We start from the raw sequence: 24983 nt of genomic DNA, 5'->3' as shown, positions 1-24983 counted from the left end.
GTGTGTGTGTGTGTGTGTGTGTGTGTGATGGAAAGCATTGTTTATGAACCTCAGATTACTCATGGTTCAGTGTGTGAGACTCGTGCGTGGGACATCAGGACAGATTTACACAGAGAATATTAGAGCTCAACAGATGAAAAGCTGAACTGTAAACATTCCTGTGTTCTTTAACTCTTGAGGTTTGTCACTGATGGTGTTTTTAAATGCATTTGTATTGTAAAAAAAAAAAAAACAGAGTAGCACAAAGCCTGAAAGAAATCAATAATAAATACTATCAGAAATTTCCTACTTCCCAATTCTGAAGTTGTGAGTACGAGTAGCAGGGTTATTCTTGCCTATTTTTTGGGAAAATCTGATTAAGCGAAAATTATGTTTAGCATACCACAACCATATAAGCAGACGATTCAGTAATTTCAGTCTATTTTCGCTGTGTATACAACATGCACTACACTTCAAAATGGTTATTCATATGTAAATATGCACTTCATGAAAGGAAAACTTGAAAGTTTAAAGTGAAATCACAATGTAAGTTTTTTAGCTTTTTGTATGAATATGTTAGCCTTAAGGTTATGAATAAGCTGTTTTCCAAAACCATGACAAAATTCACATTTAGAAGATAGAAGCATTCAAAACTTAGTCTCTCACTTCCGCTAAAATGGATCAGGGATTTTTATGACTGTCGGGATATAGGCAAGGAGACAGAGGTAAGTGAATCCAAACACAGCTTTATTCAAGGTGACAAGAGTGCTAGGCGAGTATTTCGTGAGTTCAAGTGCTGATACGGTGAGGATCACTCGCTGCAGGACGGGCAGCAGGTAAGCACAATCACTTCAGGAATGTAGATACCAAGTAGTCACAGTTCATTGATACTAATCTTCTCTCTTACAGATGCAGTCAATAGCAAGCAGGTTCGGAGGACTCACTGGAGGATTGGAAGAATACAGGATCACTGACAATAGGCAATTCGAACAGGAGTCCTGGAGACAACAGAACAAGGACACAGAGGTTAGAGATTCGCAGGCGAGTATACGCTACGTCTTAGTAACCAGGATGCATCAGAGGCTCAGAAGACAACAATGAAAGGTCTGTTCCTGTTGGACGCTTGACGCTGAACTGGGGTTGTGGTGAGTGTTTTATAGTGTATAAGAAATTATAGTCTGCTCCGATCCAACTTCCACTCCAATACATGTATTGAAATGTACCTTCACTTAAAAGAGCTTATTTATCATAGAAACAATTCCTTCCAATCTCAGTAATATGTAAATAGCATCACAGAGTTACGGTTATCACCTATAGTGTGGGAGCGGCAGCGGGTATTCGAGAACCATCTTGATTATAGGGACTTCAAATAGATGTTATCCCCTTAAACTTATTTGAGAGAATATAAAAGATGTGGGCACAGAGGGACCACTTTTGTGGTTGCCTCAATTTACATTTAAGACAGAGCTTCAGCTCCATGCTGAGAGAGAAGACGAATTTGTTATTCTTAACATACAGAAGTTCAGAACACAGCTGTTACAACAAGAGCAACTTCATTTACATTAAGAGTGGTAAACAGTAACAGGATAAAAGGTTTAAGATTCGAATGTTCTGGGTTCAGTCTGACGCCGATGAACCCAAGGTGCTTCGTGTACCTTGCTACTGCTATGCTGTAATAAACTTCATTTTTGAGATCTTCGACATCCACATAATTTTTTCTTACAAGTGCTTGTGGATGAGGCTGCTGATGGTGAACAGGTGTGTGTGATTAGTAATCCGGAGAGAGTGATCGTTGTGTGGTGGATGGAATCAAGCTTGGTTGATCTCTGACAATGACATCACCGCGACCTCAGCTTCTCATCACATCTTCTGTCCAATCAAATGCTCTCTCGAATATAAAGCTCCGCCCCCTCTGCTATAAACACCACCTGGTCACCTAGTGTGAGACTCGAGCTCGTGACATCAGGACAGATTTACACAGAGAATATTAGAGCTCAACAGATCAAAAGCTGAACTGTAAACATTACTGTGTTTTGCTTCTTCTTTAACTCTTGAGGTTTGTCACTGACAGTGTTTTTAAATGAATTTTTATTGTAAAACAGATAAAAGTATAGCCCAAAGCCTGAAAGAAATGAATAATAACATAAATACTTTCAGAAATGTCCTACTTCCCCAGTGGTGTAGTCTACATGATACACAGGTATACGCCTTATACACACTAGAAAAGGTCAAGGATTTCCGTATATCCACTTAAAAAAGTGCAACATCTTTTTGAGACAGAACTTTCACACTTTCATTCATAAAATCCCCGAAGCACTGACTTTTGGTCCATTTGGGCTTCCGTGGCCCGTGACCTGGATCTGTCGTCCAGAATCCAGAATCGGTCTGTCTTCGCAGGCCAAAGATGGTCAGCGCAGACCACAACGATCTGCCCAGGTCTGTCGGTCCTGGGCGAGCCCCATCCAATTGTGTCCCAGATCTTGTCGTAGCGAGTCGCACCATCGTGTTCCAGGGCGTCCGCGTGGCCGCTTGATGTGGATCGGCAACCAGACGGCGTCGTCACGCGTCCATCTTTCGTCCGTCCGCCGCATCAGGTGCTCGGCCCAGCGCTTCTTGGCCTTGTTGGCCAAGTCCACCGCGTCGGCCACCCTGGTCATGGCCCGCAGCTGCTCGTTGCGGACGTGGTCGATCTGTTTAACCCCGATCAATGCTGTGCTCGATTGCACGTTCAGTTGCGGCCAGCTTTTGCCAGTCGGCCGCCGTCGTTGTCCAGGTCTCAGACCCGTAAAGCATGGCCGGCAGGACGGTGCTGTTGAATAGGGCGGCCCTGATGCCCGGGTCAATGGCTCTGTTGGTGGCCGTCTCGGCAATTGAGCCAAAGCTGACCCAGGCGGCTCGGCGTCGTCGTGCCAATTCTCAACCAATCCTGTGGTCGGTGGTTAGCTCCTGGCCCAAGTCGATATAGCTATCGACTTGGTGGAGCTGGTGCTGGCCGACATGAAGGGTGGTGTCTGCCAAATGGTCGTTGCGAATCCACTTGGTTTTGGCCAGATTGATTTTGAGGCCGATCCGAGCGCCAGCCTGGTTGAGCTGGTCGAGCCGCTGCTGTACATCGTCCGCCGAAAAGCCTATTAGCACGATGTCATCGGCAAAGCAAAATCTGACGTCACTTAGGAATAACACAGTTGCTTGGTGGTCATTCTCGCCGCAAACTTGACCTTTTTCCGCTCACGTTTTCCCTCATAACTTCCTGAAATATGCTCTGATCGTGGAAAATGGCACGTCATTATTTACAGCAGATTCTCATTATTAAAATGAGTCAGTGCATGCTCTCAGTTGAAATGAGTCCAAAATCAACATAGTCCATTGCGTCGATCACGAGATATTCCTCACGGAGGAACAATTTAAAAAAATGCCCATTAGGTGGCGTCAAGGACTGAACAAAAAGGCTACATTGGTTCCAAATGTTGTAATATTTTATTACTTTATGCAATCACCACAACATTTGATCCAAATGCAGCTCACATGCAGGGGAACTTCATTTGACCTTATTTCCTTCCTGAGTTATAAGGAAGGAATAAGAAAGATATGTGCAATTATTATTAAAAAAATAATTATTATTTTATCAGCAATTTCTCAGCATAAAAATGTTAAAATGTAATTATTAAAAAATATATATATTTCACAGTATATTCACTACAAAAAACTAGACTACACCACTGTACTGGCTGTACTTTTTTGGGGGAAACTTTATTAAGCCAAAATTATATTTAGTGTCACATTTGTTGAGAACCATATAAACATTCACCATGTTATCTAGATAGTCAGCTTGCTGACAATTCTGAAATTCCAGTCTATTATTGCTGTGCATAAAACATACAATAGACTTCAAATGGTTATTCATAATGTAATATGCACTACTTAAACGACAAGACAGGTCGATGATTTTGATGTGGAATAACTAATAAAGAACAGCAATCGTTCTCTCACCGCCATGTTTAGAGCTTGTGTCTCTATCATCTCGGATCTTGGGTATCAAAAACATTCCCAAACTTCCCAGTGGTAAATACGACTAGGAAACTCGTATTTATGATAATTCCTGACACATGACGGGAGCATGTGTTCACCTGTCTCCCATTTAGTTAGTGTATATATTGTATATTCTCCCTGTTCTGTTCAGTCCTTTGTAATGATGTCATACTCTGACCCCCAGGTACAGGTGTGTGTAGGATTCGGTAATGATGATGTCATACTCTGACCCCCAGGTACAGGTGTGTGTAGGATTCGGTAATGATGATGTCATACTCTGACCCCCAGGTACAGGTGTGTGTAGGACTCGGTAAAGATGATGTCATACTCTGACCCCCAGGTACAGGTGTGTGTAGGACTCGGTAATGATGATGTCATACTCTGACCCCCAGGTACAGGTGTGTGTAGGACTCGGTAATGATGATGTCATACTCTGACCCCCAGGTACAGGTGTGTGTAGGACTCGGTAAAGATGATGTCATACTCTGACCCCCAGGTACAGGTGTGTGTAGGACTCGGTAATGATGATGTCATATTCTGACCCCCAGGTACAGGTGTGTGTAGGACTCGGTAATGATGATGTCATACTCTGACCCCCAGGTACAGGTGTGTGTAGGACTCGGTAATGATGATGTCATACTCTGACCCCCAGGTACAGGTCTGTGTAGGACTCGGTAATGATGATGTCATATTCTGACCCCCAGGTACAGGTGTGTGTAGGACTCGGTAATGATGATGTCATACTCTGACCCCCAGGTACAGGTGTGTGTAGGACTCGGTAAAGATGATGTCATATTCTGACCCCCAGGTACAGGTGTGTGTAGGACTCGGTAATGATGATGTCATACTCTGACCCCCAGGTACAGGTGTGTGTAGGACTCGGTAATGATGATGTCATACTCTGACCCCCAGGTACAGGTGTGTGTAGGACTCGGTAATGATGATGTCATACTCTGACCCCCAGGTACAGGTGTGTGTAGGATTCTGTAATGATGATGTCATACTCTGACCCCCAGGTACAGTTGTGTGTAGGACTCGGTAATGATGATGTCATACTCTGACCCCCAGGTAGAGGTGTGTGTAGGACTCGGTAATGATGATGTCATACTCTGACCCCCAGGTACAGGTGTGTGTAGGACTCGGTAATGATGATGTCATACTCTGACCCCCAGGCACAGGTGTGTGTAGGATTCGGTAATGATGATGTCATACTCTGACCCCCAGGTACAGGTGTGTGTAGGATTCGGTAATGATGATGTCATACTCTGACCCGCAGGTACAGGTGTGTGTATATTCGGTAATGATGATGTCATACTGTGAGCCCCAGGTACAGGTGTGTGTAGGATTCGTTAATGATGATGTCATACTCTGACCCCCAGGTACAGGTGTGTGTAGGACTCGGTAATGATGATGTCATACTCTGACCCCCAGGTACAGGTGTGTGTATATTCGGTAATGATGATGTCATACTGTGAGCCCCAGGTACAGGTGTGTGTAGGATTCGTTAATGATGATGTCATACTCTGACCCCCAGGTACAGGTGTGTGTAGGACTCGGTAAAGATGATGTCATACTCTGACCCCCAGGTACAGGTGTGTGTAGGACTCGGTAATGATGATGTCATACTCTGACCCCCAGGTACAGGTGTGTGTAGGACTCGGTAATGATGATGTCATACTCTGACCCCCAGGCACAGGTGTGTGTAGGATTCGGTAATGATGATGTCATACTCTGACCCCCAGGTACAGGTGTGTGTAGGATTCGGTAATGATGATGTCATACTCCGACCCGCAGGTACAGGTGTGTGTAGGACTCGGTAATGAGGATGTCATACTCTGACCCCCAGGTACAGGTGTGTGTAGGATTCGGTAATGATGATGTCATACTCCGACCCGCAGGTACAGGTGTGTGTATATTCGGTAATGATGATGTCATACTCTGAGCCCCAGGTACAGGTGTGTGTAGGATTCGGTAATGATGATGTCATACTCTGACCCCCAGGTACAGGTGTGTGTAGGACTCGGTAATGATGATGTCATACTCTGACCCCCAGGTACAGGTGTGTGTAGGATTCGGTAATGATGATGTCATACTCTGACCCCCAGGTACAGGTGTATGTAGGATTCGGTAATGATGATGTCATACTCTGACCCGCAGGTACAGGTGTGTGTATATTCGGTAATGACGCTGAGACAGAAGCATAAAAGTATTTGTTGAGGTCCAGTGGCACTTGTGGAAAACAACATCACTAAAGAGTGATGAGGAGAAGGAGATGATGCAGCCGAGGGAGGGAGGGAGAAGAAGAAAGAGAAGGAGAGAGAAAACACTCGGAGAGATTCAGGAAGAGTCGTGAATAACCAGACTGCTCCCTAGTGGACTTTGACAGACTGAATCTGGCTTGCTCTTCAGGACACAGTATAATGTGTTTGACACCAGGGAGGGAATATGCAGTTACCAGCCACAGTTTCTGCTCAGCCGGCGGAGGCCTGTCGCTTCTCTTGCTCTCAGTGTTTTTATGCACCTTTAGTCGTGCTGTTTTCCATTTTTACAGCATGATTCTTCTGAAAAGTGTTTTTCGTTGACTGCTTCTCAGACTATATAAACCATATTGAGACATTCATACTAATAATGTAGCCTACAGTAAATCATTTTAGTGATTGTGAAAGTTATGTGTTATTATCGTTGAGATTTGTGTTCAGACACTAAAGGCCTGTTCACAGCAATAAGGATAACTATATTTACATCCACACCAACACATGATCATATTCAGCTTATTCCAAGCACATGTTGCAGTTATCTTCACAGTCAGCATGGAAGGGAAGTTGTTCTCATCTATTCTTCTCTATTGTGTCGTATATCCGAGAGAAACGCTTCTGGAACAAGAACAAATGTGGGCGGGGCTTGATTGTGTCTGTGAGGAACTGATTGGATGGTTGTGGTTTGCTATTGGCTGATCTCATGTGATTGACAGGTTATAGCCCCGCCCACATCATCAGAGAAGAGAAGAGATGCTGCAAGAGGAACTTATTCTCATTTAACATTAACAGGAACAGGAATTTAACACAATAATGATGATGTGCACTGATTAATCATTTCATAATCATTAATTAAATACCATAGTTATGCTCTGAAAGTGTAAACCCATTGCGCACAGTATAATCAAGCTTAAACGGCCCCTGCATTCACCCTATATATAATTTCTGACATAACGCTAATTACTGATTCATAGTGAAGTGTGTAGTGTTAAACATTTCTGGCATTGTTCTCTCAAAATGTATCCATGGTAAATCTCATAAAGTAAGCTGCTCCTCGACTGATCTTTTGATTTAAGCCAAAATTCATATTTAACCTTTTTGTTGTTTTGTTTATTTATTTATTAGATTGTTCTATGGAGCAAATAATAGCAAGTAAGAATACAGACTTGTTCTGTGTATTTGTTATTTTAAGCTGTAATAGTCAGATATGGCCGCTAGAGGTCAATGCTGCTCTTTTTAATAAAACACCAACTCTTATTTCTTCTTCACATGTTAGATCTTCATCTGTCCAAATACAAAACTGTTTTAATAACGTTGTCCAACAAATAATTTTTTTATTTGGTTTTATGAATGTCTGAATGAATAAATAAATGAACATCAATATGATTTTCGTAAGAATCCAATGGGATAGTTTTCAGCATTCATTTTCTAAAGGCATAAACAAAACAGCCATTTATGTCTAAGTGACTGATACATGAAATATTAATAATATACAGTAGGCTATACATCGAAATGCCAATGGATTTTGTGTCTAACTAACTGTGGTCAATACTAGTAATGAGAAATGTGATTTGTCTTGCTGTTGGGAAATGTCCTCATTCCTCAGATATCCCACTGAATAAAATAAAATACACTGCATCTTACTGGCAATTCCGTGGATTGGGCAGTTGAGTCAAAGTTATAGATTGAGATTTATGAGATTTATGAACAATGCTGTCCTCAAGATTTAATATTTCAAACTATTCTATATAATTTAACATCTGAGCTCATTTGCCTGTCAGTTAATGCCATTAAAGTCTGTTATATAATAGCATAACGTACACTGATCTGTTCCAGCACTTAACCTTATTTAGCAGCTGCCATTTAAACACATTAGCCTATGTGAAGTGTGCTAAAACCCTAAAAAGGTTTTAAATGGCCTTCATTTAAGTATGTAAGTTTAAAAACACTGGTGTGAACTTTTGAAAAATAATGAAATTCCATTATTGAAAGAGTGCTACTGTAGATTAAAAAAAACTCGCCGAATTTAGCGGGAAATATCAAGTTTACGCCTACGTCATGTCCGTAATCACAAAAAGGAACGGCTATAATGTAGGCTACACACAGTATGACGTGTGTGATTGTTGATGAGCGGCTTTGGCTTTTGCTACAATAAACAGTGTTGTTGTATAATTTGAACTGTAGTCGACAGGTTAGCATTAGCACTGTGAAAGCAAAGGAGACATTGAACTGCAAATGCGACAGACAGAAAGAGCCCGTGTCAATATAAGCGTGCTTGGAAATTCATATACTGCAGCATGACAGATCAGCTCTGATATGATACACGGTAACCATGGCAACCATTCCTCAATCCATCAGATCCTTCCGCGCCGAAGCACTGATCTATAGTAACATGCGGTATTATGTTTCAACCACAGGTGGCGATAGAGAGGTTCAAGTTCCATAGTGCACTTACAATTAAATAGACACGTTTTATTAAATTAAAGCATAAAAACTACCCCACAATAGATTACACGGCTGCAGTTTAGTGTAAACTGAGTATGGCCAATACAATTTGGGACCAAGTGATGGTTTGTAATATGAAAGAGTATATTTTCCATAACTTAAAAATGTTCCTTAAAAATGTAAAAAAAAAATAAAAATGTTTTTCCTTACAATAATAGCAGCTTAATGAAAACAGTCAACACTGCACTTTGTGCTAAAATTGAATGAGATTATTATTTAGTTGTCTTCCTATCATGATGCATAAAAAGTCAAAATTATATAATTTCTTGGGTGTTACAAATTTAAGCAATAGTCAGCAGTTACAGTTTAAAAAAATAAATAATACATTTAAAAAATTGTTGTAAATACAAGTTAGTTAAAAACTCAGTTAGTTTTTTTAGTTAGTTACTAAAAAAATCATTGTATTATATGAAATCATATATGTATCATATAGTAGGCCACATCATAGCCTACAGTTTACCACAGATTATTAATGCATGCATCATCTTATTATTATTATTAATTATTATTATTATTATCACTGCTGTTGCTATTGCTGTTGTTGCTCTTTGAAGTTATAGCAGATTGTTGTTTGAAAAACAAAACAGTTTTTCTGGATTTGAAAGCATATCTTGGCAGTAAATTATTATTTGTGGGCGGAGTCACAGCAGCGCGAGGAGGAAACGACGGCCGCTGATTGGTCGCTGCGCGCGGTGCTGATGCGGGAGAGTGACGCTGTTCTGCTGGTCGCGATGGCTTTCCTCGGGATGTTTCTGGTTCTGCTCCGGATCATCGCGTTTGGGATGTAGGATCAGCTTTAGTTGGAGGATGATTCACAATCAGCTCGTACTGTCACAGGTAAGTGTGTTTCAGCTCGCTCTTTATCGTGTGTGTGTGTCATATCTGTGCATCTCTGCAGACGCTCGTCAGTCGCTTAAAGATGTGTGTGTGATCAATCTCTCGAGTGTGTGTTGATTGCATTGGGAATTGGGAATGGTGCTGTGGGGTTTCTCTTTCTCTCCTCTCTGTCATTGAGCTTCCCTCAGTCCAGTGATGCTGAATGCATTTAAGCATGATGATGTTCCCAGTCTTCCCCAAGCCTGCAGATACACCAGCTGATCCAATAAGCTAGTCAAATATGACAATAATAGAGTTAATAGAGTCAATAAACGATTCTTATTAGATCAGGGTGGCTTTTTTTTATGTGTTTGTGCTTAAATTAATGTAGATTACAAAATTACATTTACTATGCAATCTTGATCAAAATACCACTTTTAAGAATCCAGTGCAAATTACTTTTACGTTTCCTGAGTAATTTGTGTGGCTGATGATGATGCATACATAATTATGACCCAAGCATATGCTTTTGTCCTAATTCATGCATTAGACTACTTCAAAAGTGCTGGAATGGTAAACTGATACTTAATTATTTTAATACTGAAGACTATAATGTTTTTAGAGAGGGTTTTGAGTCAGGAGTTGATAGTTTCAGGACTGCATTATCATTATCTGATCCACATCCAAAGTTCATAATTCTGCCGCTCAGTCAGAAGAGAAAACGCTTCGTATATTTGCTCTCTGGCAGTGTTATGGATCAGATGTTGATTATGCGAGAGGTTTATGAGTGTTATGATGCAGTGGGTTTGGCCTTTATTGGATGTGAGGTAAGGCTGGTGTTTACACTGGCACTCCGGGACACACGCGGTTATGTTTTTATGTTTACACACATTCACCAATATCTGCATGACCACAGACCAGACGACTTGTTTTTATATAAACATTATTAGGCCTATAATTAATAATTACTAACCCACTGTCTACAAGAAAGTATTATTATTATTAATATTTCAACCTCAAAGTACAGCACACAAACACCACCAGGATATACAGTGTATATATATATATATGCATATAGTAATGTGCAAATACATTAAATGGGATCTTGACGTCTTGATTTAATACAAAGCTAATTATAATAAATAATCTAACCTACTGCCTAAAAGAAAACAGCAATGAGAAAAAAATATTATATAACATTTGTTACATAATAAGAATGTTAATAATAATAATTATAATTATAATTATAATAAAAATAATAGTAGCAACAATAACAATTATGTATATTTTAATATTTATATCAATTTTAATATTTATTTTAATATTATTATGTATTGATGTTTTTCATCCTCAAAGAATGGCACACAAACACTTACAGAAATGTGGATATTGTGGATTTCGGCTTATTGTTTTTATATAAAGCTACAAACTTAAAAGAAAACTGCAGTGGAAAAATATGATATAACATTTGTAACAATAATAATAATAGTAATAGTACTAATAATAACAATTATATATACGTATACATTTTTTATTATTATTATTTATGATGTATATACATTGTATTATATATATATATACAATTTCTATTTATTATATATACAGTATATATATATAAATATATTAAAATAACAACATTTGTAACAATAATAATAACAATTTTGAGTGTATATATAATTAGATTGCAAAAATTAAATTGGAAAAGTGCAGATATTATTATTACAGTTAACTGCATGACGCTATATAATGTTTTTTTGTTGGTTTGTTTGTTTGTTTGTTTGTTTGTTTTCTCAAGACCATATCAAACTCGATCTGAAGAACAGGAGCGCAGTGTGTCCTGAACTAATGAAAATACTCTGTCTTTTTGAAAGCTCATGATGTCTGCTAATGGGAAATACACAGCGTGCCAGAGGGAGCGTATAATAACTTCATAAGCTCTTGACCTATATATGCTCACGCTTCACTGGGTCTGTTGAACACACACACTACTGTCACGTGACGTCATGACCCGGTTTAATATCACAGCGCTCTTTAATTGTTCTGTGGCAGTCCAATAATAACACACACACACACACACACACACACACACACACACACACACACACACACACACACACACACACACACACGAGGGATCCCAGAAGACAGTGAGGTTTGCTTGCTGGTCGCTGGTTTAAACAGAGTGGAATATTATGTCAGAGTTCATTATTATTATAATGAGGAGTGTTTTGATCTTTGCTGAATTCTCCATGTGTTTCTCATAGATCTGTCGTTCAGATGGCTGAAAAAATACATTACAGTAAAACACAACAAAAGCTTGTTTAGTTTTCGATCATTCTTTCTCTTGTAGATCTTTGTTGTCAAATCCCTCGTGGATTGTCTCTGGTTTTGCAAGTTCATGTATCTGCCATATTAATATGACTGAATAAACCTGTTCAACCAATCACAGCCATTTACTGTCAGTGAGGATTCAAAAAAGCTTTGGGTTTCTTAATCAAAAAGTTTTTTTTTTCAACTATTATTTTGATTTACAGTACGTTTATGTTGATATTGTTTATTTATTGTTACTCTGTTTCTTTCAAACCTTTCTCAACCCCAAAATAATAATAAAAATATATCAAATGTGCATATATGTTTTAATGATAGTCAAGTATATTTTAAAATCTGAGATTATTCTCATGACATTTGGGCAGATTTATTCCCCAATAAACATATTGTTGATTATATAATTAATTTGCACTACTTTTTATACTTCATAGCAGTATTTGTTTTCTTATATAGGAAATATAACTGTTTTTTAATGATTTTGAAAGAAGTCTCTTATGCTCATCAAGCCTGCATTTATTTGATCAAAAATATAGAAAATCATTCTAATATGCTGATTTGATGCAGTTGTGCTGCTTAGGTATTTATTTATACCTGTGATACTCAGTTTTTACAGGATTCAATGCTGAATAAAAAGTAAAAAAGAACAGTATTTATTTAAAATAGAAAACTTTTCTAACAATATAAATCTTTAGTATCACTTTTTATCAATTTAACACATCCTGAATAAAAGTATTAATTTTTTTTCAAAATGACTAACCCCAAACTTTTGAACAGAAGTGTTTATTGTTGCAAATGATTTCTATTTTAAATAAATGCTGTTCTTTTTTTTTTAACTTTTTTATCCTTCAAAGAATCCTGAAAAAAGTATCACAGGTTATACAAAAATATTAAGCAGCACAACTGTTCCAACATTGATAATAAATCATCATATTATAGTGATTTCTGAAGGATCATGTGACACTGAAGACTATTTTTACTGTATTGTTGATCAAATAAATGGAGCCTTGATGAGCAGAAGCATCAAAAACTTTAAAAATAGTCATGTTTCCAAACTTTTGACCAGTACAGTATATATTTATTAAATGAGAATTGAATGAGAATCAAGATACAAACTCAAACTTCTGGACATATTACAGTCATGAAAATTTTGGGGGAAATGCTTAATAATCATAAACAACGTCACAACAGAAATGACTGATCCTCTTTTGATTTTGGGGTGAAAAATATGAGCATCTGCATCATAGAACAGAAACTCCTTGATCACGTCCAGAAACGGATGATTTAATGGATGAAGGAAGTTCACACTCAACAGCACTGCAGTCTATTATGATCATTACAAACCTACAGGAAGCTTTAGTAACGAACTCAACACACACTTCCTGCTTAAAGTTGCATTTAGGAGAAATCGATTCTGTATCAGGTAATGAGTTTGAGCTCTGTCAGTGTTTATAATGATTGGCATATATGATTTTCTCATATTATGAGCACTTTATCTCCAATTACTGCTCATGTCAGGGAATTTGAGTCAGGGAATACGTTTAAACTCACATATTTTTAGTACAACACGAGTATTGAGTTGAGAGGATGTTTGAATTATGCACAAATGGAGTGTTCTTCTAATAGTGTTTTCCAGAATGTGATTAGAAACACTCTTAAAACATTCATGACTTAACGCAGAGACTATTTATAGAGACATGCCACTTCCTCAATCCTCAATACAACTATATAGGGAAAACCCGTAACGCCAAAGATGGCGGTTGTATGAACATGTCCCGCCCCTCCCACTGGAAAGCCAATCGTCTGCCTTTAACAGTCAAGCCGGGAAACATTTAAGCCTATTGTCTGGTTCCACTGACGCATGCGCACAGTTGAGGTTTGCGACAGTGGAAAATACGTTACTGTTTGAAAAGGCGGCAGATTTGATATGCAGTGTATGTGTGCGTTGTGTAAATATCAGACATCCTAAGTGTCTACCGCATATTTATAGCGGCTCCCTGATGCCCGCAAATTAGTTCAATTCTCCCAGAATCTAGCAACTACAGCTCGCTGCATCCTGCGGTGGATATCCAACCCGGCCCACATCCAAGTGTGACGTCAGAAGCCACGCCCATCCAAGCGTGACGTCGGAGGCCACGTGATTCGATTTGTTGTACACATGCGCAAAATAGTGCTGCTTCCTGTCGGAAATATTTTTACGGTTATCATAGTTATTGGTTTATAATAAAGATGAGGTTATTTGTGTAGAGGTGTGACGCTACAGATTGTTGGTGCAGTTAAATTGTGACGCTTTTTCAGGCTTGGAATAGTATAATATACATATAAGGGAGCCTCTATACTAAAACTAAAACGAATTTTTGTCACTTTCTTAGTGATCCAAACTGCACTTATAGTTACCCCTTCCAAATAATAAAAAAATAAATGTAAACTTTTCGTTCGACATTGACAACTTTTCGACATTTCTTTATAGAAATATTGCTTTTTTACAACCAAAGAATTCACTTAATGCCTGTTACAGCAAATGACTTTGAAATCAAATGTAGAACAGCAGAATGGAATTTATGTAAACCTTAAATTAAAGAACCAATATGGTGAGACTCAAAAATTAGAATATCATGCAAAAATTAATTTATTTCAGTAATTCAACTAAAAGCTAATACTAATAGACTCATTACATCCAAAGTGAGATATTTCAAGCCTTTATGTGTTATAAATTTGATGATTATGGCTTACAGCTATGTTGAATTACTGAAATAAATGAAGTTTTGCACAAACATATAATCTCGGGAGTATTTCTGTAAAATGTTTTTTTTTATTCGAAATGCATGAAGCATTTTGAAAATTTCAAATTACACAAAACAAATTAAAAATGTATATAAATCTTTAAACAACTGAAAAAGTGGAGTGAATCTTACTTTCTTGAATTAAGCTGTATATTGATTAACCTCCTTAAGTTGAACTAATTTGCTCATTATCAGGTAAAATAACAATGGAATCAGCATGCAGTCACTAAATGATATGGCCAAATATCAGAAGGCAAAACTCCAGAATGATTAAAGCATGAATTTATTTATATATAAACATGTATTTATTTATATTATATGAAAGAACAAAATTATTTGTGCTAGAACAAAAGCACCAAAAAGATCCCCTTTCCTCCAGTTGCTGCAAGAATGGCTTCAACTCTGAGAGAGAGAGAGAGAGAGAGAGAGAGAGAGAGAGAGAGAGAGAGAGAGAGAGAGAGAGAGAGAGAGAGAGAGAGAGAGAGAGAGAGAGAGAGAAATATAAATTTGTTAACATGCTGAACTGAAATATATATTTCTGATTTAACACTTAACACTTATTAAATGTTGGAGTTGTAGAGAGAGAAAGTCAAATATTCATGTTACTGACTTATATGGTTCTCAAGATGAAGAGAAAATGAGAATTTCTCTTTAGTCCTAAAAGTGCAGCAGGGACATTCAAACCACCCATCCAGGCAGTATTGATCTGCATCAGGCTTGATCTGAAAATGTGTAGGATGCTGTAAAACATGACAATGACAATAATTATGTGATCTTCCCATTAATCTAGAATAGATAGAAGGATACATACAAGTATCACAATCACTTGCTTTCAAAATTGTAGTACTCCTGAAAAGAAGTATAATATAGTTATGAAAGACTGCTGATGTGATGGCTGGCTTGCCATCACTGTATTTACTGTATTTACTATGAATCAATAATAAAACGTATTCATGTTACAACAGTTTATCATCACATTACATTATCTAAACATGTATAACTTCTTTGCATAGCAAAAAACTTTTTCAATATGCAGTATTTACAACTGACATAGTGACATATTCTCATATTCTTGATCTCATATTATTTACAAGTAGAATAAGATTTACAGGATGTAACGTCACACATAAGCACTGAAATAATAATAAATTTTTCATATTTACCCTTAATCCAAATAACAACATTAAATTGGTGATATAACAATGCAGTTAGTATAGTATAATAGTATACGAAACAAAATTCTCAGTTAAGAATCTAACGTAGTTAACGTTACTGATAGGAAATTCACTAAGCCACATGTAACGTTAACACACAACTCAGTTAAGACATCGCAGGGGAGTTAAATGACCAAATATGTAAGTTGATGATAATTCTTAGCTCTAAAACAACATCATCAAACCTTATTGATTCGAATTACATCGATATTTTGACAAGTATTACATATGGCGGGCTTTCGCGCTGAGCAGGCATTCTAGTCAAGTGATCAACCGCACCAAACTATTATAAAAGTGATAAGAGCTGCTTTCAACAGGTAGCTAACACATCTCATTCTCATACAACGCATTCTTATATTATGTTGAACAGTGTTTATACTAAAACCGCAAGTGTGTTTCGTGCATTTTGTTTCGCAGTTAACTTCGTCTTCTCTCGATGCTTCTTCCAGTGTTTAATTGTTAACGTACGTTAATGAGAACGTGTCCAATTTGGGCATGGGCGTGGTGGCTTCTGACGTCACACTTGGATGTGGGCCGGGTTGGATATCCACCGCAGGATGCAGCGAGAGGCTTCTCGAATCTAGAGCGAGCGAGCGAGAGCTCACACATACTGTGCTTCAAACCGTGCAGCGCGCGCACGTCAGAGAGGGAGAGAACCCTTGCGCATGCGTAGTTAAGCATAACCTGTGGGGAAAAAGGCGTTTTAAACCTTATTTTGGGGCAAAGTCATCAAACTTTTTCAGCGATTTTTATCATATTTTACTGCTGTTTCTATACATTCAGTTTTTATGTCCCGGTGAGGAGTGAAAGTGCAGTTCTGACTCTCTGCCCATTCATTTAGATAGGAGCCTGGTCTTGTTAGTCCGAAATAGCTGCTCGGAGGCGTTGCCAAGGTGGCGGCCGAGTGGCATGACTTGCCTAAAAGGACTTTGCTTAACGGAAACATTAGGAAAACATTCTCAGAACATTATACGTGACCCTGGATCACAAACCCAGTCACAAGTCGCACGGGTATATTTGTGGCAATAGCCAACATTGTATGGGTCAAAATGATAGATTTTTCCTTTATGCCAAAAATCATTAGGATCTTAAGTAAAGAGCATGTTCCATGAAGATATTTTTTAAATTTCCTACCGTAAATATATAAAACATTTATTTTTGTGAGTGGATGCAGGACAATCGCAAACATGGACAACTTTAAAGGCGATTTTTTCAATGTTTCGATTTTTTTTGCAATGTTTCGACTTCCCCTGAATACATTTCAGAGACGGGCATGATGGCACCCGCATTCAGACCCCTGGAGAGTTCCAGGCCGGTCCTACAAGCTGGACGTGGAGGTTCAGGTGGCTACCGCAGGAATATGTGGTAGTCACAATCACTTCTGCGAGAGCACCCCCAAAGAGGAAGTGTTGCTTAAGCTAAATGGAAGTGGAACCTATTCGTTGAGTGAGTCTTCTCTCCGTGAGGAGATCCTGAGATAGGTGTTCGGTCATTTCAGTGCTCTCTTCCCTGCAAGATGGGTTGGAGTAGGGCTGTCTCCTCCACCCTCAAAATGATGTTGCCTCTTTTTCTTGACGCACATCATGATGCAGAAGCGTGGGAAGCACGTCCTGATCGTCAGGTTCCTGAGGGAGCAAGGGAATCTACCTTGCGCCCCTCTTTATCCTCTTGGGCCTTATCTCTGGTGTAACTGCGCTGCAGAGACCGTCCCTGAGCCTCTGCCGGCAGTGAGTTAAAAATTCTGTTTTTACAGTTCTCCTGCTCGTGTGGTCTAGACCGCGGGGTCTTAAAATAGCAACGGTATCAGTTTCAATACCGTCATTACCGGCACTTATATATAATATATAAATATCATTTATTCAATGCCTAAAAATGCTTTTGTAGTTGTCATCAAGTGACAGTGTGGAGGAGAAAGAGAGAGAGAGAGAAGGGAGAGGCGGTAAATACTGACGAGGCAATTTGTAAGTGTTGCAATAAAAAAGGTGACCGCGAGAGATGGAAACACCTCTAACCTAATGTCGCATCTCCGAAACAACCACCCACTCACTGCTGCGAGGATGCATTTTGCCCCGAGTTCATTAAATAGGTGCATTAGTTTATATTTGTTAAAATATTATAATGTTATTTTTTTTTTACGTTGATAATGAAAACTGAACAGCACGAGTAAGATGGGATGCATCGGGAGTCAGACATTGACCACTTAATTAAGTTTCATTTTGTAAAAGGCCTTTCTTTAAAGTGAATTTCGTTTTGTATAAATTGTATCTTAATTTTAATAATTTTTTTATCAACCAACCTGGATTTAATAAATAAGAATCAAATATAGCAGACAACATAATCATGACATGATCGTGCGCTGGCGCGCTGCGGTCACTTGCATTGAAATCTCATCATAAATTAACCAAAACTCAGTGTATGTCTCACAGACATGACAGATAGGCCTGTATCTAAATAAAGCTTGAAATTTCATTAAACGAAACAATTCAAAACGAAAAGAAATAGGCCACTCGCAGATTATTTAATCCATGATGTGCATTTCTCTCTATGCGCATACGGAAATGGCGATCATCAAATTAAACGAAACTATTCAAAACGAAAAGAAATAGGCTAGCCTACTCTCTGATTATGTAATCCATGATGTGCATTTCTCTCTATCATTCACTATGGAGATGGCGATTTTTCAATTTCTTTAAACGAAACAATTCAAAAGGAAATGAAATATAGGTAGCATACTCTATGATTAATCCATGATGTGCATTTCTCTCTATAGGCGCGTTCACTACGGAGATATCAATCATCAATTTCTTTAAACGAAACAATTCAAAACGAAAGGAAAAAGGCTAGCCTATACCTTCTGATAATGTAATCCATGATTTGGATTTCTCTATATATGCGCGTTCACTGGGTGATGGCGATCGTCAACTTAATCTTCGCAGCACTGACAGAAAAGTTGTATTTAATAAAAATCAATCTGCCCGATCTGGTATTCAGTTTCTGAACGGTGTAGGCACAAGCCAACAGTTTGGTGACGCTGTCTGAGCCTTATGTCATAATTTTTAATTAGTCACGGTAATACCGTATACCCCAGTAAAATAGGGAGGTTTGACGGTATCAAAATTTGCATACCGCCCAAGCCTAGGTCTCTACTAGAGGGTAAGGACTTGCTCGCTTTCGGTCAACGAGTTGTGCCTGGAGTTCGGGCCGCTACTCTCACGAGCTGAGACCCCGGCCTGGATATGTGCCCATATGTTCCTGCCTATCCCTAAAGGTGGGACCAGGTGGTGAGCCTGCAAGCGCTGCCCCGGAGGAGGCAGACCCAGCCCTGGCTTTCTCTGTCCGTCCGCTTCATAGCGGTTATACGTGCACAGAATACAAGCCTTAGACCTCAGACCAGCTCTTGTCTGTTAGGAAATCCACAGAGAGGGAAGGCTGTTTCCAAGCGAGGTTGGCCTACTGAATGGTGGCTGCCTTCATATTGGAGAAAATCCCGAGATGCACGTGTCCACTTAGGTGGTGAGCTCCTCTGAAGTGAGTGTGTGCTCCGCCTGGGCGTTGACACAGAGTGCTTCTCTAACAGATATTCCAGAGTTGGGGCTGGGCGACAACCATAGTCGAACCGCTGCTTCCCGTGGGCTCCCTTCTCATGAAGCCAGTTTCACCGTGAGCGTGGTTCGAAGTGTCAGCTTACTGCGCCATTCCCCTCCTATGGACTGGATACGTGCGCAATTCTGCACCAGTTGAGTTCCCTTTTACCGAACCATGTCGAGTTCCTCCATCCCCTTCCGACATCGAACGCGGCGGAGCGTACGAAGCCAGGCCTAACACCCGTAAGCAGTGTGGAACCTGTGTTAGGCCAGGTCCATATGTTGCGATCCCTACGCTGATCCCATATGTGTATTCTTCCACGATATGGCTCCCTACGGTGAGCCCGTGTCTTCCCTCGGCAGAGTCCTCTGCCATCACTGTCCGGTGAGTCTCCCCCCGTTATAAGCTGGAGCCACCCCAGTGTTATTCCATATGTTATCCGCCCAGTCCATATGTGTATTCTCCACGTTACCTCCCTTCAGACAGGATGTGGCTTCCGCAGCGTCCCTTCCTTCCATGTACAGGGAATGCTTTCCCAGTGGTCCTGTAGGAACAGCAGTGACTTCCCTGGCCTAAGCCCTGTCCTTCCCCGCCTTAAATTGTGGGGGGATCAGAAGGCTTTTGTCTAGGCACTGGAAGGTGTCAGCTCTAGTGGCGTTTTCAATGGTTGGTCCCATTTCAGGGAACGGAGGACGTAGTCCCCTGACCAATACTGCTGGACCACCGCTGACTCCGGGTGACGCTCGGCTCCTCAGTGAAAAAGCAACTAGTGCTTGCATCCACTTCCGTATTTATACCTGTGCCGCGGGGACGGAGTGTGTGATGTAGGTCACGCATGCCAATACCATTGGCTCGTTCAATAGTACTCGAAGATGACTGGCTCCCTGGCGTGATCCCATTTCAGTCGATGTGGACTACTGTACGTCCTCCATTCCCTCATTCAGGGAACGGTGGGTTGCATACGCAACCAGGACATTTTAATATTGTTTATATGTCTATGTGGTGTTTTTACAGTTTTTTACAATCGCTTTCAGTACAATTTTTTCAATACTTTTAACAGATTTCCTAAACTCTTAACGCACCAGCACACCTACAACACACAATTGGCAAAACAGTTAATTTCATGCTCAAAATTACACATTGTAAACTAAACTCCAACACTAATTTTCATAATACAATAATACACTATCAACAATACACTGTCTACCACAACACTGCAAACATGTCTCAAAATCAAATAATTTTTCAAAACACTAACATATGTTCTCGTCCAACAGGAAGATTTAGTCAATCATAGCACAATGTCATAAAAACACGAACATCAGATGGAATTACAGAAACTGCATTATTTTATATGTGTCAGGTATGCCCTTATACAACAGGCAGTATATTGTATTGATCATAGATTGCACTGCAGTTTCTTTTGAAGCCTCTCTACATTTTTGTTTTGTTGGGTTTTGCTGCAGAAATTCAATAAAAAAAGACCCTTATCAGAGAGCTTTATAGAATGTGTGGTTACTGTAATGAAAAAATGAAGACAGAGACAGAATTGCTGCAATGAATAAAATAAATAAAAATACATTTATATATTTGCATAATTCAATCAGCTGTTTCTCAGTAACAATAGAATAAAATACAGGTGATATATTTGTGTTTCAATTCACAATATAAACAGCTGTTTACTTGACTTTAGCCTGGGTTGGGTTTAGAACATGGTGTTTTCTGTTCTGACATACAGTGTTAAAGCATTGGTAAATTTGCCAGTAAAAATCCATTGTTTTGGTCTTGTTTGAGCTTGTGTGTAAAAGAAGTTCAAGCATTTTAAATCTGTGTTAATTGTATGCATTTTGTGTTAAAGCAACAAGAAATGTGTTAATAGTATAGCTTACACAGACAGATGTAGTGCTAACTGTGTTAAGAGTTTAGGAAATTTGTTAAAAGTATTGAAAAAATTGTCATAGCGATTGTAAAAAACTGTAATATGCTTTAAGACAATCCATGTGTAAATTCATAAGTCGACAGCATTGCTGAGTATTTTCTCCTTAAAACTGCAGTGAACCAAAGACAGTCTCAAAAACACGGTTTGAAATCGCTGGTGTTTCTGACGTCACAAACGACCTTGTAACCAATCAGATCAACGTGTGATCGTCAACGAGTGGATCTCTGAGTGAGTGAGTGAGTGAGTGAGTGGAGGCGGGGCTCATTTGCATATTCATAGAACCGCGTATACTAAATGAGGCGAGGGTGTCGAGTTACATTCAAGATATTTTAAGACATAGAATTTTTTTAAGGAAAAAACGTTTAAATATGTCATTTTGGTGATCAAAGGTGAGTTTTAAGGGATACAGTTATTGACAGGGGGACTTTAAGGACTAATCCATTAAAGGTTTTCAGAGTAACCCAACATGGTTCTTCTATGAAAACCCTCTTTTGAAGAGTGTGTGATTATACTGTAGGGTTCAGTGGGTTAGTGTGTGTGTCAGTGGGTTAGTGTGTGTGTGCGTGTGTGTGTGTGTGTGTGTGTGTGTGTGTGTGTGTGTGTGTGTGTATGTGTGTGTGTGTGTGTCAGTGGGTCAGTGCGTGGTGTGCCAGTAGGTTAGTGTGTGTGTGTGTGTGTGTGTGTGTGTGTGTGTGTGTGTGTGTGTGTGTGTGTGTGTGTGTGTGTGTGTGTGTGTGTGTCAGTGGGTTAGTGCGTGTGTGTGTGTGTGTGTGTGTGTGTGTGTGTGTGTGTGTCAGTGGGTCAGTGCGTGTGTGTGTGTGTGTGTGTGTGTGTGTCAGTGGGTCAGTGCGTGTGTGTGTGTGTGTGTCAGTGGGTTAGTGCGTGTGTGTGTGTGTGTGTGTGTGTCAGTGGGTTAGTGCGTGTGTGTGTGTGTGTGTGTGTGTGTGTGTCAGTGGGTCAGTGCGTGGTGTGCCAGTAGGTTAGTGTGTGTGTGTGTGTGTGTGTGTGTGTGTGTGTGTGTGTGTGTGTGTGTGTGTGTCAGTGGGTTAGTGCGTGGTGTGTCAGTAGGTTAGTGTGTGTGTGTGTGTGTGTGTGTCAGTGTGTGTGTGTGTGTGTGTGTGTGTGTGTGTGTGTGTGTGTGTGTGTGTGTGTGTGTGTGTGTGTGTGTGTGTGTCAGTAGGTTAGTGCGTGTGTGTGTGTGTGTGTCAGTGGGTTAGTGCGTGGTGTGTCAGTAGGTTAGTGTGTGTGTGTGTCAGTGGGTTAGTGTGTGTGTGTGTGTGTGTGTGTGTGTGTCAGTGGGTTAGTGCGTGTGTGTGTGTGTGTGTGTGTGTGTGTGTGTGTGTGTGTGTGTGTGTGTGTGTGTGTGTGTGTGTGTGTGTGTGTGTGTGTGTGTGTGTGTGTGTGTGTGCACCAATTGTTTTTCAGTACGAGTAATTTATTTACACAATCTCCATCATCACACACTCGTCCTCTCGCGGTGCATTTGGGATCTGTGCTGGTGTCTGTTTCAGAAGAGCATTAGTGAAGTATAGTTGCATTCTTCCTCCATACAGTGAGTGTGTTCTCAGAAAGATCAATGCATCATTGTAGCATTAAAGAACATCAGATGAGACGTAATTCATTTAAGTCATGTAGAAAACACTTGTTTTAGCTATAGCTTACGTAATGTTAACAATGAGAGCATTTGCTCGGACTCACATCATATCAAAATCTAATTCATGGCGTTTGGCGATCGATGATTTCTCTACAAATCCATAAATGTGTTCTGCAGTAAGTTTGTTAAGATCCATCACAGTTTCTGTGATTTTCCTGTCATGTTTCCAGGGGGTTTATAGAGGATGTTAAAGAAATGTGTTAGAAATGCTCAATTTTATTGAAATTATTGATTTTATTAGGACCTGCAGAGAAAGAGCAATGACAGATTCCTCTTAAACTGTCCTGTAATGTGTCTAGATTCATGAATAATGTTGCTGTTGTTTAACTTGATTAACTTACTGGTGTTTGGAATAAAGAATATTCCAGAATTAAATAATTTAGAAATACATGTTCAAAGTGCATCACAAATAATCATAAAAACTAAACTAATCATAAAGCATTTTGTTCTTTAACGTTTTGCTTGTTTTTCATGAAAATGTGTGGACAGATACACTACTAAAGAAATTAATACTTACATTCATCAAGGATGCATTAAATTGATCAAAAGTGACAGTAAAGACATTTAAAATGTCTCTATTATTAATAAATGCTGTTCTTTTTTACTTTATTCATCAAATAAAAATTAAATATGACAGTTTCCTCAAAAATATGAACTGTTTCAAACATTGATAATAATCAAAAATGTTTCTTGATCATCAGATCATCATATTATAGTGATTTCTGAAGGATCATGTGACACTGAAGACTGGAGTAATGATGCTGAAAATTCAGCTTTGATCACAGGAATAAATTACACTTTACTATATATTCACATAGAAAACTGATGTTTTACATCCTAATAATATTTCACTGTTTTTACTGTATTTTTATCAAATAAACTTGGTATGTGAATCTCTTTGTCCATCTTTTCAAAATAACTTGCAATCCTATTCCTAACCCACTTACAGCCACTGAGTTAGAAGCACTGAAATGAAAATTAAGCAATTTAATCATCTGTGGAACTGCAGGACTCGAAAAACTCCAGCCAATCATTTCCAAGACCACCTGGAATCATTGGACAGTAAGTTTGTCAATCAAACAGTCGTAGCACACCCCCCTCCCCCCAGCGCGCATGACCCCCTTCCTGCACATACTCAAAGCTCGTGACGCACGCGCATCTCGTCAGTAAAGCCGGTTCCATGATTAGTAGTAAATCGTCATTACAATCTCTCGCGCATCTGAGTTTTCGCTCGTGCATGATTGCGCGTCCATGTTCTTCGAATGGGTGGAGTCAGAGCCAGCGTTGGGGGAAAGAAGGTATAGGACCATTTGAATTGTGTATTTTCAAAATCTGCCGGTCATTTTCCAAATCACATACCCCACCTTTAAAGGTTGTATCAGTGATTTCTGGCCCAAAAATAAATGTCTAATCTTTCCTAACGATCCGCTAGCTGCCCGCCCCATAAGCATGCCGTCCAAAAACCTTGTCTCTGTAGGCAGCGTAGGCTCTGAGATCTGCACACAAAAACAAATGGGTACAACCACCAATCAAAACCAAAATAAAGTGTTCCAACCAATCACTGACAGGGGCGGGTGTTCCTCCGATTTCGCATCCAGCCGTGCACGAGCGCAAAACCTCACAACACCCGCCCCTGTCAGTGATTGGTTGGAACACTTTATTTTGGTTTTGATTGGTGGTTGTACCCATTTGTTTTTGTGTGCAGATCTCAGAGCCTAGGCTGCCTACAGAGACGCGGTTTTTGGACGGCATGCTTATGGGGCGGGCAGCTAGCGGATCGTTAGGAAAGATTAGACATTTATTTTTGGGCCTGAAATCACTGATACAACCTTTAATGAGCAGAAGAGACTTTAAAAAAAAAAAAAATTCTTACCAACCGCAAACTTTTGAACACTGTAT

This window comes from Siphateles boraxobius, unplaced genomic scaffold, assembly GCF_051911475.1.
Source record: "Siphateles boraxobius isolate OS27281-9 unplaced genomic scaffold, OSU_SipBor_1 97, whole genome shotgun sequence".
NCBI classification, from domain to species: domain Eukaryota; kingdom Metazoa; phylum Chordata; class Actinopteri; order Cypriniformes; family Leuciscidae; genus Siphateles; species Siphateles boraxobius.
Note: the sequence above shows the minus strand (reverse complement) of the source record.